The following is a 13,159-nucleotide window of genomic DNA, read 5'->3' as shown; positions in this document are numbered from 1 at the left end:
TGGCTCCGTGGTCTGTAGAGCTGGGAATATCCAGGGAGCTCAGAATGCAATACTGTAAGGATCCCAAGGGGGCAGCACAACAGAATTGTGTGTTGCACACTTTAATAGTGTGGATTCTTTGTGTTCCACACACTGTGTTCCACACACTGTGTTCCACACACTGTGTTCCACAGTGTGTCGCCTGCTGCAGAGGGGAGAGACGTGGCGGCACGTGGTTGTTGTTGATGGGGCTGAAAACACCAAAGACAATATCGCGATTTATAAAAGTACAACATATTCCCCATCCCCGTTGATGGCTCAATAATAATATATTCACTTAGAGATGCGGACAAGCTTATGTTCCAAATAAACGTTCTGGGTATTGGCCACAAAAACGATATAATGGAAGAGAACAGAGTCTTTTCAAAACAACAGACAAAAAACTAAACGAAACAGTGAAATACTAGTGGTGAATTGGATGTTGTAGGACAATGCTTGTTTTCCTCTCCCAAGGGTGGATCAGAAGGGCGTGCCAACCAAGATTCCCAGACAGCACTCTGTAATTTATGGCCAATTAAGTAATTGTGTTCGGGAAGGAGCGGCTTTAGCCCAACATGCTGACATGGAGACGACGTCAGATGGCACAGACTTTCTGCTGATAATGAAAGCCCGACTTGGTGTGCGTGTAAATATACACATGTTCCCTACATGACGCACTCAAGCACACCGGCAGTACTTTCAGTCCAACTCTTTCCCTCACACTTCAGTCTGTGTTTCGGAGCGCTAGGTCGATGTGGTTCTCTGAGTTCTGGAAGCCCATCTGAGCAGCCTTGAATTGGAAACTGTCTAGTACTGTCTAAAAAGTGAAAGAACACTATCTAGCATTGTCAGTGAAACAACAGTGTTTGGTGCTGTCATATAGTGATAGAACACTGTCTGGTACTGTCATAAAACAATAGAACACTGTCTGGTACTGTCATAAAACAATAGAACACTGTCTGGTACCTTCATAAAACAATAGAACACTGTCTGGTACCGTCATAAAACAATAGAACACTGTCTGGTACCTTCATAAAACAATAGAACACTGTCTGGTACCGTCATAAAACAATAGAACACTATCTGGTACCTTCATAAAACAATAGAACACTGTCTGGTACCGTCATAAAACAATAGAACACTGTCTGGTACCGTCATAAAACAATAGAACACTGTCTCATACTGTCATAAAACAAGAGAACACTGTCTGTTACTGTCATAATGTGATAGAACACTGTCTGGTACCGTCACAAAAGTGATAGAACACTGTCTGGTACTGTCATAATGTGTTATAACACTGTCTGGTACTGTCATTATGTGTTATAACACTGTCTGGTACCGTCACAAAGTGATAGAACACTGTCTGGTACTGTCATAATGTGTTATAACACTGTCTGGTACTGTCACAAAGTGATACTTTGATGGGGGTTGCAGTGTTTACTTCATTTCTTTCCTAAGAGGATGCATTGTTTTGTATTGTATCTACCGGCGTGAAGAAAACGCAATCTGCCCACTCCACCAGCAGGTCCCACAGAGCCTCTAAATGATTCACTAATCACCTTCAGAGACCTTTACTGAGTTCAGGATGCTGCTGGTACCACTGGGCTGTGTGCTGAGCCGGCGATACTGAGCAGGACAGTTATAGGCTAACAGTGTCTATTAGCAATTGAGACATTTATGACCCCAATAACGTTCTACTTTCACATTTGAGTCGGAAAGAGTAGTCAATGGGAAGAATAAATGTTGCCATTTGAAGCCATGGTTGAGCACGCCATTTAATGAATTGTCTGCTAATCCTGGACTTTCAAGGTTCCATCTAAATGTCTCTCTTCTTCTGCGTAGTCATTGTGCCGTGCATTATTTATATTGTTCTTTCAGCATGGACTGATGACAAAAGATTGGTTGGTTGGGTTCTAATTCTAATTCTTTATTCTATTGTTGAAGCATGCTAATACCTAATTACAGTTGTGCTCAAAATGTTGCATACCCTTGGAGAGTTGGTAATATATGTACCATTTGTAAATAAAACATGAGTGAGCAGGCATTCACATTCAACTGTAGGTTATAACAGAATGGCACAATCATAAAACAAAACATGGCAACAAAGAACAAAATGAACTGACCCCTGGTCTTGTGCTCAGGGTCATTGTCATGCTGGAAAGTCCAAGAGCGTCCTTTGCGCAGCTTTTGTGCAGAAGAATGCAAATTGTCTGCCAGTATTTTCTGATAACCTGCTGCATTCATTTTGTTATAAATTTTTACAAGATTCCCTGTGCCTTTAGAGCTCACACACCCCATAACATCAGTGAGCCACCACCATGCTTCACAGTGGGGATGGTATTCTGTTCACTATAGGCCTTGTTGACCCCTCTCCAAGCATAGTGCTTATGGTTGTGACCATAAAGCTCTGTTTTGGTTTCGTCATTCCAAATTACAGTGTGCCAGAAGCTGTGAGGCGTGTCAAGGTGTTGTTGGGCATATTGTAACCAGGCTTTTTTGTGGCATTGGCACAGTAAAGGCTTCTTTCTGGCAACTCGACCATGCAGCTCATTTTTGTTCAAGTATCGTTGTATTGTGCTCCTTGAAACAACCACACCGTCTTTTTCCAGAGCAGCCTGTATTTCTCCTGAGGTTACCTGTGGGGTTTTCTTTGTATCCCGAACAATTCTTCTGGCAGTTTTGGCTGAAATCTTTCCTGGTCTACCTGACCTTGGCTTGGAATCAAGAGATCCCTGAATTTTCCACTTCTTAATAAGTGATTGAACAGTACTGACTGGCATTTGCAACGCTTTGGATATCTTTTTATATCCTTTTCCATCTTTATCAAGTTCAATTACCTTGTTACGCAGGTTTATGCCAGTTCTTTTCTGCTCCCAATGGCTCAGTATTTAGCCTGCTCAGTGCATCCATGTGAGAGCTAACAAACTCATTGACTATTAATACACAGACACTAATTGCAATTTAATAAGCCACAGGTGTGGGAAATTCAACTTTAATTGCCATTTTCATCTGTGTTTGTCACCTTGTGTGTCTGTAACAAGGCCAAACATTCAAGAGTATGTACATGTTTGATCAGATCCATTTTGGTGATTTCTGTGTGATAATAAATGGCTTCATCTGATCCCAGTTCTTAAATAAAAGACAGGTTTTTTTTGCATGATCAATTTCTGCCAGGGTATGCAAACCTATGAGCACTGTATACTGTTGAATTCTAACACCTAAATCTGCTGTTAAAGCACTGTAATAATTCATTAATCTCCCAGTCAATACACATTCATCAAAAATAATTGCCCTTGGCAATGCCCACAAGTGGGCAAAGCACACTGCTTCCTCAATGACCAATTTGTAAGGTAAAGACAGTGTTATAAAATAACGAAAACTAAACGATAACAGCAAACCCACTAAAGACAACAGAAACAGTACAAGGATGTGGTGAGAAAACTGATATATAAACATCTTGTACATTCCCAGAATACACTGATCAGCCATAACATTCTGACCACCTGCCTAATGTTGTGTATGTCCCCCTTTTGCTGCCCAAACAGCCCTGACCCGTCGAGGCATGGACTCCATTAGACCTCTGAAGGTGTGCTGTGGTATCTGGCAACAAGATGTTAGCAGCAGATCCTTTAAGTCCTGTAAGTAGATCGGACCTGTTTGTCCAGCACATCCCACAGATGTTCGATTGGATTGAGATCTGGGGAATTTGGAGGTCAAGTCAACACCTTGAACTCGTTGTGTTCCTCAAACCATTCCTGTTTTGTGGCAGGGCACATTATCCTGCTGAAAGAGGCCAGTGCCATCAGGGAATACCGTTGCCATGAAAGGGTGCACATGGTCTGCAACAATGCTTAGGTAGGTGGTACGTGTCAAAGTAACATCCACATGAATGGCAGGACCCAAGGTTTCCCAGCAGAACACTGTCCAAAGCATCACACTGCTTGCCTTCTTCCCATAGTGGATCATGGTGCCATGTGTTCTCCAGGTAAGCAATGCACACACACTCGGCCATCCACGTGATTAATCAGACCAGGCCACATTCTTCCATTGCTCCATGGTCCAGTTCTGATGCTCACCTGCCCTTTGTAGGCACTTTCGGACAGGGGTCAGGGATCAGTATGGGCACCCTGACTGGTCTGTGGCTACGCAGCCCCATACGCAACAAACTGCAATGCATTGTGTGTTCTGACATCTTTCTTTCAGTACCAACATTAAGGTTTTCAGCAATTTGAGCTACAGTAGCTCATCTGTTGGATCGGACTACACGGACCAGCCTTCGCTCCCCACGTGCATCAATGAGCCTTGGCCCCCAAGACCCTGTTGATGGTTCACCGCATTTCCTTCCTTGGACCTCTTTTGATAGGTACTGACCACTGCGGACTGGGAACACCCCACAAGGGCTGAAGTTTTGGAGATTAACTGACCTAGTCGTCTAGCCATCACAATTTGGCCCTTGTCAAAGTCGCTCAGATTTTTATGCTTGCCCATTTTTCCTGCTTCTAACACATCAAATTTGAGGACAGAATGTTCACTCGCTGCCTAATATATCACACCCACTGACATGTGCCATGATTACGAGATTATCAATGTTATTCACTTCACCTGTCAGTGGTCATAATGTTATGGCTGATGGGTGTATCAGTGTTATTCACTTCACCTGTCAGTGGTCATAATGTTATGGCTAATCAGTGTATAATCTTGTGATTGATTAAGTCCAGCAGACAACCTGTGGGCATAGACCTCAACTCCTCTAGGAATTACACAGGAGCAAAAGCCAGCAAATTAGACGTTCTAAGGACGTCTGGGAGATCACATGACACAACATCCTGACATTCCAGGCAACACCCACAAATGTGCAAAACGCCATACCCACGTCGCGGGGGGAGAACTGCAACGCCCCAGAAATACGGAAACACAACCGCTTCCTGTGATAGATGAGAACTGGAGCATACTGTACAATACAATCAAGGGCTCTGCTAACACTGGGGCTCCTGTCACTATGGTGAAGATTATCAGTCTCTGGACAGACAAGACTGTTTGAAGTCCAGCCCAAGAATGTCAGTGTGAATCCTGGCGCTGTCTGAAAGGACCGCGGATCAGAAGGAGGTTTCTGATATGAATTCCCTGAATGTTCCCAGAAAAATAAAGGAGGGGATCATGTCAGTGGAGCAACATTTCTTTAGCTATTTCTCATGCATAGCCTCCCACATTTCACGCTCTTTTCCTGCTCTTTCATTCATTCCTCCGGGCTAGTAGATCGGGTCTCAACGGGCCATGGTTCCTCAGAACTCCCAATCCCTCTCCTCATGACATTATATCACCTGTTTGGAAAACGCAGCTTGGTTTGACCTGAGTTAGATAGATTTTTCTGACTTGAGTTAGACAGCTAACAAATCTAATTTGAGTGAAAGAGATGACTAAATTGATTGGAGTTAGAGAGCTAACTAATCTGACTTGTTTTAAAGTATCTAATCTGACTTGAGTTAAGCAGCTAGATCAAGAATGGGCATCTGTGGCCCCAGGATCAACTCCATCCAAATCTCAGTCAGTTTAAACATCATTTTGAGAGTAGTCATAGTTAGACAAGGTTACAGTTTCTAAATTGTATGAATGAGTGCAAACCCTTGAGTCATTGCAACCCATCGCCATGAGTTCAGATTTCCTCGTGTCTCCGACACCCTCCGAAATGGCATCATCGTGAGCGGGGTCGCCCCCCACACAATAAACACCATTACTGGATTCTGAGCCGCTTCAGGGGTACGCTAATCTGACTGCAAGATGAACACCCCTCCAAAGCGAGCAGGGGAGTAGATATTAGACACAACAGCCCCAATGTGGTTCTGCGTGCCTTGGATGGGAGTCAGACACTCCAAGGAATTAGGCAAGATTAAGGCATTTGCTTTCCTAAGGCAGCTGGTGTGTATGAATGTAGGAAGTGTGACGTCTCACTGTGGCTCCAGGTAGCTAGAATGTGAACAGGGCATGGCACTTACAGGTGTCTGTGCGTGCGTGCGCGTGCGTGTGGGTGCGTGCATGTGCGTGCATGCGTGTGGAAGAGGAAGGGCGAGGAGGTGAGAGAGGAATAACGAGATACATGATATGAACAGCTGCCGCTAAACAACCCCCCAACACAGCCATCTGTCGACACACACACACACACACACCCTGTAACCCAAGCCAGGAGTGACAGCCATCATCTGAACCAGTAATGGAAGCCGACACTCCTCGGTCTCCTCTATTATTCAGAGGCTCAATGAGGGGAGGTGCCGCCTCCTCTTCCCCTCACCCTCTCCTTTCTTCTCCTCTTGCCCTGATCTCATTTCCTCTCCTCACCCCTCTATCCCCTCCTTGTCCCTTTCTCCTGAAGTAGAAAGGTCTGTATTAAAAGATTGAGGACCGAAATGGAACCAGTCCTCTCTGATAATGCTTTTCATCTCTTATTTTCCCTCCATCTAGTTCTCCCTCCACCCCTCTCCCTGACTCCTCCACCCATCTCCCTCCACCCCTCTCCCTGACTCCTCCACCCCTCTCCCTGACTCCTCCACCCCTCTCCCTGACTCCTCCACCCATCTCCCTCCACCCCTCTCCCTGACTCCTCCACCCCTCTCCCTGACTCCTCCACCCCTCTCCTCCACCCCTCTCCCTGACTCCTCCCCCCCTCTCCCTCCACCCCTCTCTCTGACCCCCCCCCCTCTCCCTCCACCCCTCTCCCTGACTCCTCCACCCCTCTCTCCCTCCATTTTTCCCTCCATCCCTCTCCCTCCATCTCTCCCTCCATCTCTCCCTCCATCTCTCCCTCCATTCCTCTGTCCCTTTTCCCTTCATTCTTGTACTGTGGCGAAACTTCAAAGCAGCTCTGAAGACAGTGGGAAGGAGAAAAGAGAGGGGATCCCTAAAGGACACACTCACACACACACTCACACACTCACACAGACACACACACACACACACACTCACAGACACAGACACACACACACTCACACACACACACACACACACACACACACACATATTCACACACACACTCACACAGACACTCACATAAACATACACACACAGACACAAAAAAAAATTCAGATCACAATTTACTAAAACCTTTTCTAACCCTTAACTCTAACAATAACCCCCAAAATCACTATAAAACCCAATTTCAGCCGTGGCTCTAACCTCAAAACGTAAAACCCCATTAAAACCCTAACCTTTACCCCAAGCCTAAAAAAGCAATTCATATAAGAGAGGAGCAGCAGAAATGCCCCACTACTCCTGATTCACCATGGGTTACTATCCTAGTGAGGACATCTGGGTCTGGTTCAAAGTAGTGCACTTGTTCTGACCAGGGTACATAGGGTCTGGTTCAAACTAGTGCACTTGTTCTGACCAGGGGACATAGGTTCTGGTTCAAAGTAGTGCACTTGTTCTGACCAGGGTACATAGGGTCTGGTTCAAAGTAGTGCACTTGTTCTGACCAGGGTACATAGGGTCTGGTTCAAAGTAGTGCACTTGTTCTGACCAGGGTACATAGGGTCTGGTTCAAAGTAGTGCACTTCTTCTGACCAGGGTACATAGGGTCTGGTTCAAAGTAGTGCACTTGTTCTGACCAGGGTACATAGGGTCTGGTTCAAAGTAGTGCACTTCTTCTGACCAGGGTACATAGGGTCTGGTTCAAAGTAGTGCGCTGTGTAGGGGGTAGTTCATGGGCTGAGCAGTGAACATGCTGCAGATACGCTTTACATTGTTCTTGCAATTCATCCAAAAGATGAACAGTATTTAATTAGGATAATATTACATTTGAGGACATAATGAATGAAGCTTGATTCATGAATTGATTTAACATCTACTAGCTCAGGAAGGACACAGACTAATAGTTTAAGACAAAATAAATCTGTCTGGTGGAAATACTGAATAATTTGGGTCTTTGGTGACAATTCAGTCCAATATCTTTTTGCAGCTTGAGTGAATCTAAGACTTATTTTGATTAAAGGATGTGTAAAGGAATATCTAGATCACGAACACAATACTGACCTCATCCCATACATGTGCACACACACACACACGTATGCACACACACACACACAAATGAACAGACTTGTAAAGCCTTCATCAGTGGAATGCTGTATCAAGCCGGGGCCTAGTTTAGATGTGTAGATGAATCATCTGGCGTGGTCAGTCAAGCTTTCTCCTGCAGTCGGTTACGTGGGAATTACTGTACAGGACATACGTTCTCCCATCTGTAAGGGGATCCAGCCCACTGGCTCCAGGACTAGGCCATTCCAGAAATACAGCACACAGACGTTGGCCAGATATCTCACACACACACACACACACACACACACTGCACTTGACAGTAAGAGACCTACACAATGATAAATGTGTGTGTTTGTGTATGTGTGTGTTTGTGTATGTGTGTGTTTGCACATATATTACTAAGAAACCCAAGGGAAATGGTGACGTGAGGTTATTTTAGCGGAACCTCAATATTACAATATTATTTAGGCTTAGAGTTAAGGTTACAATTAGGGGTTCTGATGGGGGTTCAGGTTAGGGTTTGGGGTTAGAGGTCAGTCAGAGAAAATATATTTTTAACAGAAATACATTTTGGTCCTCACAATATAAGTCCTCATATGTATGCAGGTGTGTGTGGAGGGAATAGAATGACATATGGATGTGTTACGAGGAGGGAGCAGAGGCGTGCTAATTTGGCCACCAGCGCCGTTGAGTCCCAGGATGCTGTATCTGGGGCAGATGGATGGGGGCTCGTCACCATGTCAGAAACACACACGTTACCACGGACTGCATTAACGGAACGCAGAAAAGAAATGTCTGACAGAAACCTCCTGGATCATACGCCGCGAGGCGGTCGCACTGCTGCTTTCTCAATACATCCAAGTCAGGTCTACTGAAATATCATGGCCTTTTCACAACACCAAGCTAAACATGCCTGACAAACATCAGGCCCACGCTAATAAAATACCCGCTATGTATAAAAACCTATTTTCATATTTCTTACTTTCTATTTTTGTTGGGCTCTTTGGACTGCATCTCTTTTAATGAAATGTGATATAGAAAATGCTAAACATTGATAAACCGCCTGTCTTCCCTCTAAGCCCACACAGACACACACACACACACAAACACACACATCTTGGTGCTGAGGAGAATGAAGGGGAACTGTTTTGGGCTGCATTCTCTCTGCTGCCTTAGAGATAAGGAAGAATGACGCTCTTTGAATTAGGGGGACTTACCATCGCCACCCGTTGCGCCTCAACATTTACAGTTTGGATTCCAGAGCCGCGTCTACAGAGGGAAAAGACGTGTGTGGGCCGTGATAAATTCTGCCTGTAAAACGCCTTTGTCAAAGGGGTGTTGTTTGTAGATAACCACCCCCACCCACCACCCAGTATCTGACACTGTTCCCCTCTCTCCCTCCCTCCCTGACTCCCCCAGTCCTTGTCTCCCCCTCCCTGCCTTCCTCTCTACCTCCCTCCCTCCCTCCGTCTCTACCTCTCCCCCTCCCCACTTCCCCCATGCAGCTGCACTGTGTCAGCAGAAGAACAAGGGATGAGGGAAGTAGGACAACATGGGAGGGCAAGGATTAGGAGGAGGAAGAGGAGGTGTGGGTATGAGGAAGAGGAGGTGTGGGTAAGAGGAAGAGGAGGTGTGGGTAAGAGGAAGAGGAGGTGTGGGTATGAGGAAGAGGAGGTGGGGGTATGAGGAAAAGGAGGTGGGGGTAAGAGGAAGAGGAGGTGGGGGTAAGAGGAAGAGGAGGTGGGGGTATGAGGAAGAGGAGGTGGGGTGGGGGTATGAGGAATAGGAGGTGTAATCTGGGAGATGGAGCAAAGAGGAGAAAGGCACCAACTGCCAGAACTCATTTGTGAAGAAAGAGAATAGAAAATAGTTGTTAACACAATAGTGGAGATAGAAAGAGATAGAAAGAGATAGAAAGAGACAGAAAGAGATAGAAAGACATAGAAAGAGATAGAAAGAGACAGAAAGAGACAGAAAGAGATAGAAAGTTTTTTTTTAGCTTACAACCTTGTAAATCGGTCATTCACAAATAAATTGTTGGCACTCGACTTGGAACACAAGGACTGGAAGCAAAGATAAAAAGACTGCCAGGCCGAAAAGACTAGCAGTGACCTACATCTTCTCATGTCACAAAAATTTAGATTTGAAACAGAAATGATTAAACTAAAGAAGTTATAGTACAGCAAAACAATAGTAGAATATCTGTGAGAATTAAAACATTCAAAAAAGAAAAATGTAATCTAACAACAGTATAATTTGTAATCCTAACTCCTAATGAGGTACGGTTCCAGATTACTGCCGTTGCAACGGACGCTGGCGCTTGAATGGACTGGTGAAGGTCAAGCTGCTTGAGCAAGTCATGACCGAGCACTGTGTGTGAGGACGACTCGAGCAAACTGACAGAGCTGACTGACAGCTCTACCACGGCTCTTCTACTTGGAGCAGAGCGTCTGTCTGCATCATCTTCATCGTCCTTCGCCGAGGAGAGGAAGATCCCTCGGGTCAGGCCACGCTGCTGTAACATGACTATATGCCCACGGGAAGACTAGGGGGTCAATCATTGGCCCTGTGGCATGAGTTAAAGTGAGGAAACGTTCCTCTCTAAAACACAGTCCTGATCCCTATTCCTTGTTTTTCTCTGTGTTGTCTTGTACTGATTCATTGAGCACACTGAATGAATTCAAAGTCGATAAAGAGTGCTGTTTTAGCATATTTAGAAAACTTCTCCTCAGCTGAAAAGCTGTTAAGTAGTACAGTCAGCTGGTATATGTCCTCAATGTTCCATCGCTACCTGTTCTGTAACTGCTGTTCACCAGGCAATTTGGAGAATACCAGTTAAAACATGAACTGTGAGGGGAAGAGAGATGGCAAAGATGGATTTTTTTTTTTACAAAGACAGAAGCAGAGAAATCGAGGTTTGTGCCAATTTGGTCGGTGACCAGTTCCAACGGGGTGACTAGGGATTACCTCTGGCTGGATTACACACCTTGACAGATTACTCTAGAGTCTCTGACACCTTGTGTGTAACAAGCAGCCAGAGGCTTCATCTTAATACAACCTGAACTAATCTCTCTATCGGCCTCCAAGACTGGACAGGATGACTGCCAGAAACCCTCTTTTACAGAGGCAAGCAGGCACACACACACACATGCAGCACACAAACACACACCTACACACTCTTCCCTAAATCTCAGTAATACTGGATGACACTTACCAGGACGCCTATACAATGCTACCTAATAGTTTGTATGACAACCCAATTTACATTATTTAGAAAATAACAGCATCCAATAACACCAATCTTACCATCTTCTGTACAACTAGATCACCAGACACTAAACAAGCAAAAGTTGCCCAGTAACGTTTGAAAAGCAATAAACTCTGTTTCTATCTATTCATGCCGTTAAGAATATATTTCACTATTCTAAATGTCTACCTTCATCAAGGTACACAGCGATATCCTCCGCTAAACCAGTGAAAATTGCTTCGGGAGCCACAGGGAAATTGGAGTAATTTACCCATCGAGCGAAATGATTATAGCCTAGTGCTGAAGTGATCCATGGTCTATGGACGTCAGCCAATTTATTTTCGTAAAGGCTACTGTACCATTATCAGTAATGGCGGAAAATGTACGACATTCATCACAATCACGACAGTGACTCAAAATCATACGATACCAAATGCTATATTAAATATTTAATAACTATGGGTTTGGACGCTCGGATAATATTCAGTCATCTACATTACTACATCATAATCAAGTAGGATGAACGATAGTTACACGGTATTATGATATTAACACGTCTCTTTCCATAAAATCCATGAACTTTGTTTCATATTTTAGGTTGAAATTACTACAAAAAACCATACACAAATCCCTGAACGGTTACATTAAGCCTCTCTACGCGTAAAACTGCGAATAAAAAACGTAGCAGGCTATATAGCTCCGGAAATCGATTAGTTAAAAAAACAAGGACATCTGCAGAACACGGATCAGTGTGGTTAACAACAATAACCGTCTTTGTACACGCAGAGTTCTCGAGCGCAAAACTTATCCAATACGATTGAAAAACAGACTGCCGTGTTAATTTGACGCAAACACAGAAGTGATTACATTATAAAATAAACATGCGGAGTTAATCTGTTTATTTCATCCAGCCTGCGTATGCTAAAGGGGATTGAGCTATCATTCTTCACTGATGCGCGAACAGCCCTGCTGTCGCGAGCTCACCAACTTAATTCCTTTTATATCACCATGAGGTTACGAGATGTTTCTTACCTTAATTCGTCTCTCTCAATCGTAAAAAAATTTATTCTTCAAACGGCTGACGGCAGTGACGGTCTCGGTATTTCGGAAACCGCGTGATGTTCAGTGCCGTCCTTTCGCGAAAGATTTGTCCGTGGTCCTGGATTCCCAAGCTGACTGTTATCCTGCCTAGTGCTGAAGTGGACAGCGCACTGTGCAGCAGCAAAGCCAAAGCGGTGTTGTAAAAAACACAGCGCTCCACGCCCTAAATACTGCACAGCACCCTCTGCTGAGTGGGAGGGAACTACGCATCCATGGACGCTGAGAAGGATGTTGTCCGAGATCTATAAAGAGGTGCACGTTCGGACAGCGCCACCTAGCTCGACCATTTCGATCACAAGTCTTACGTGGTTGATGGATTGGTGTAATGGCACAGCCAGATAACTGTAACATTGTTATTGTTCAATTCCCACAGTGGACCAGTACGGAAGAAGGTACATACACAACTCTAACATGTGTTAAATTATTTGTAAAAAATGTGAGAAAATAAATGTAGTTCTATATAAATACAGGGTTATATTAAGCAGGGAATATCAATATAAAAATCTAATGCAGCTATTATATGGATTGAAAACAACTCGTGTATAAATATTCTGCCTCCAGATACTCTGAATTGTTTATTAACAGAGCACAGAAACATTGACTTCAAAATTATTTATTTCCTGTTTGTTTTTTAAAACATACAAGTACGTACGAGCTTATAGTTAAGGAATGCTTGGAAATGTTAATGATTGGCGGCAGGGAAACCTGATTTCTGCATAATTTTAGGTCTAGTTATTTATGGGACATTTAGGAGATTTTTTATATTTA

At 44.2% G+C, this 13,159-nt stretch overlaps 1 protein-coding gene across 2 annotated transcripts in view; it reads right to left on the bottom strand.

Moving 5' to 3' along the window:
* srrm3 (serine/arginine repetitive matrix 3) overlaps positions 1-12,511 on the bottom strand; it is an 87,808-nt gene extending 75,297 nt beyond the window's left edge. For both annotated transcript variants that reach the window (XM_029121284.2, XM_029121285.2), the window contains exon 1: positions 12,323-12,511. The gene's annotated coding sequence lies outside the window, so the exon portion shown is untranslated. The remainder of the gene's footprint in view (positions 1-12,322) is intronic.
* Between the last annotated feature and the right edge of the window lie 648 nt (positions 12,512-13,159).

Source organism: Esox lucius, chromosome 7 (genome assembly GCF_011004845.1).
Source record: "Esox lucius isolate fEsoLuc1 chromosome 7, fEsoLuc1.pri, whole genome shotgun sequence".
NCBI lineage: Eukaryota > Metazoa > Chordata > Actinopteri > Esociformes > Esocidae > Esox > Esox lucius.
The sequence above is the reverse complement of the archived record's forward strand: the minus strand, read 5'-3'. Positions and strand labels throughout refer to the sequence as shown.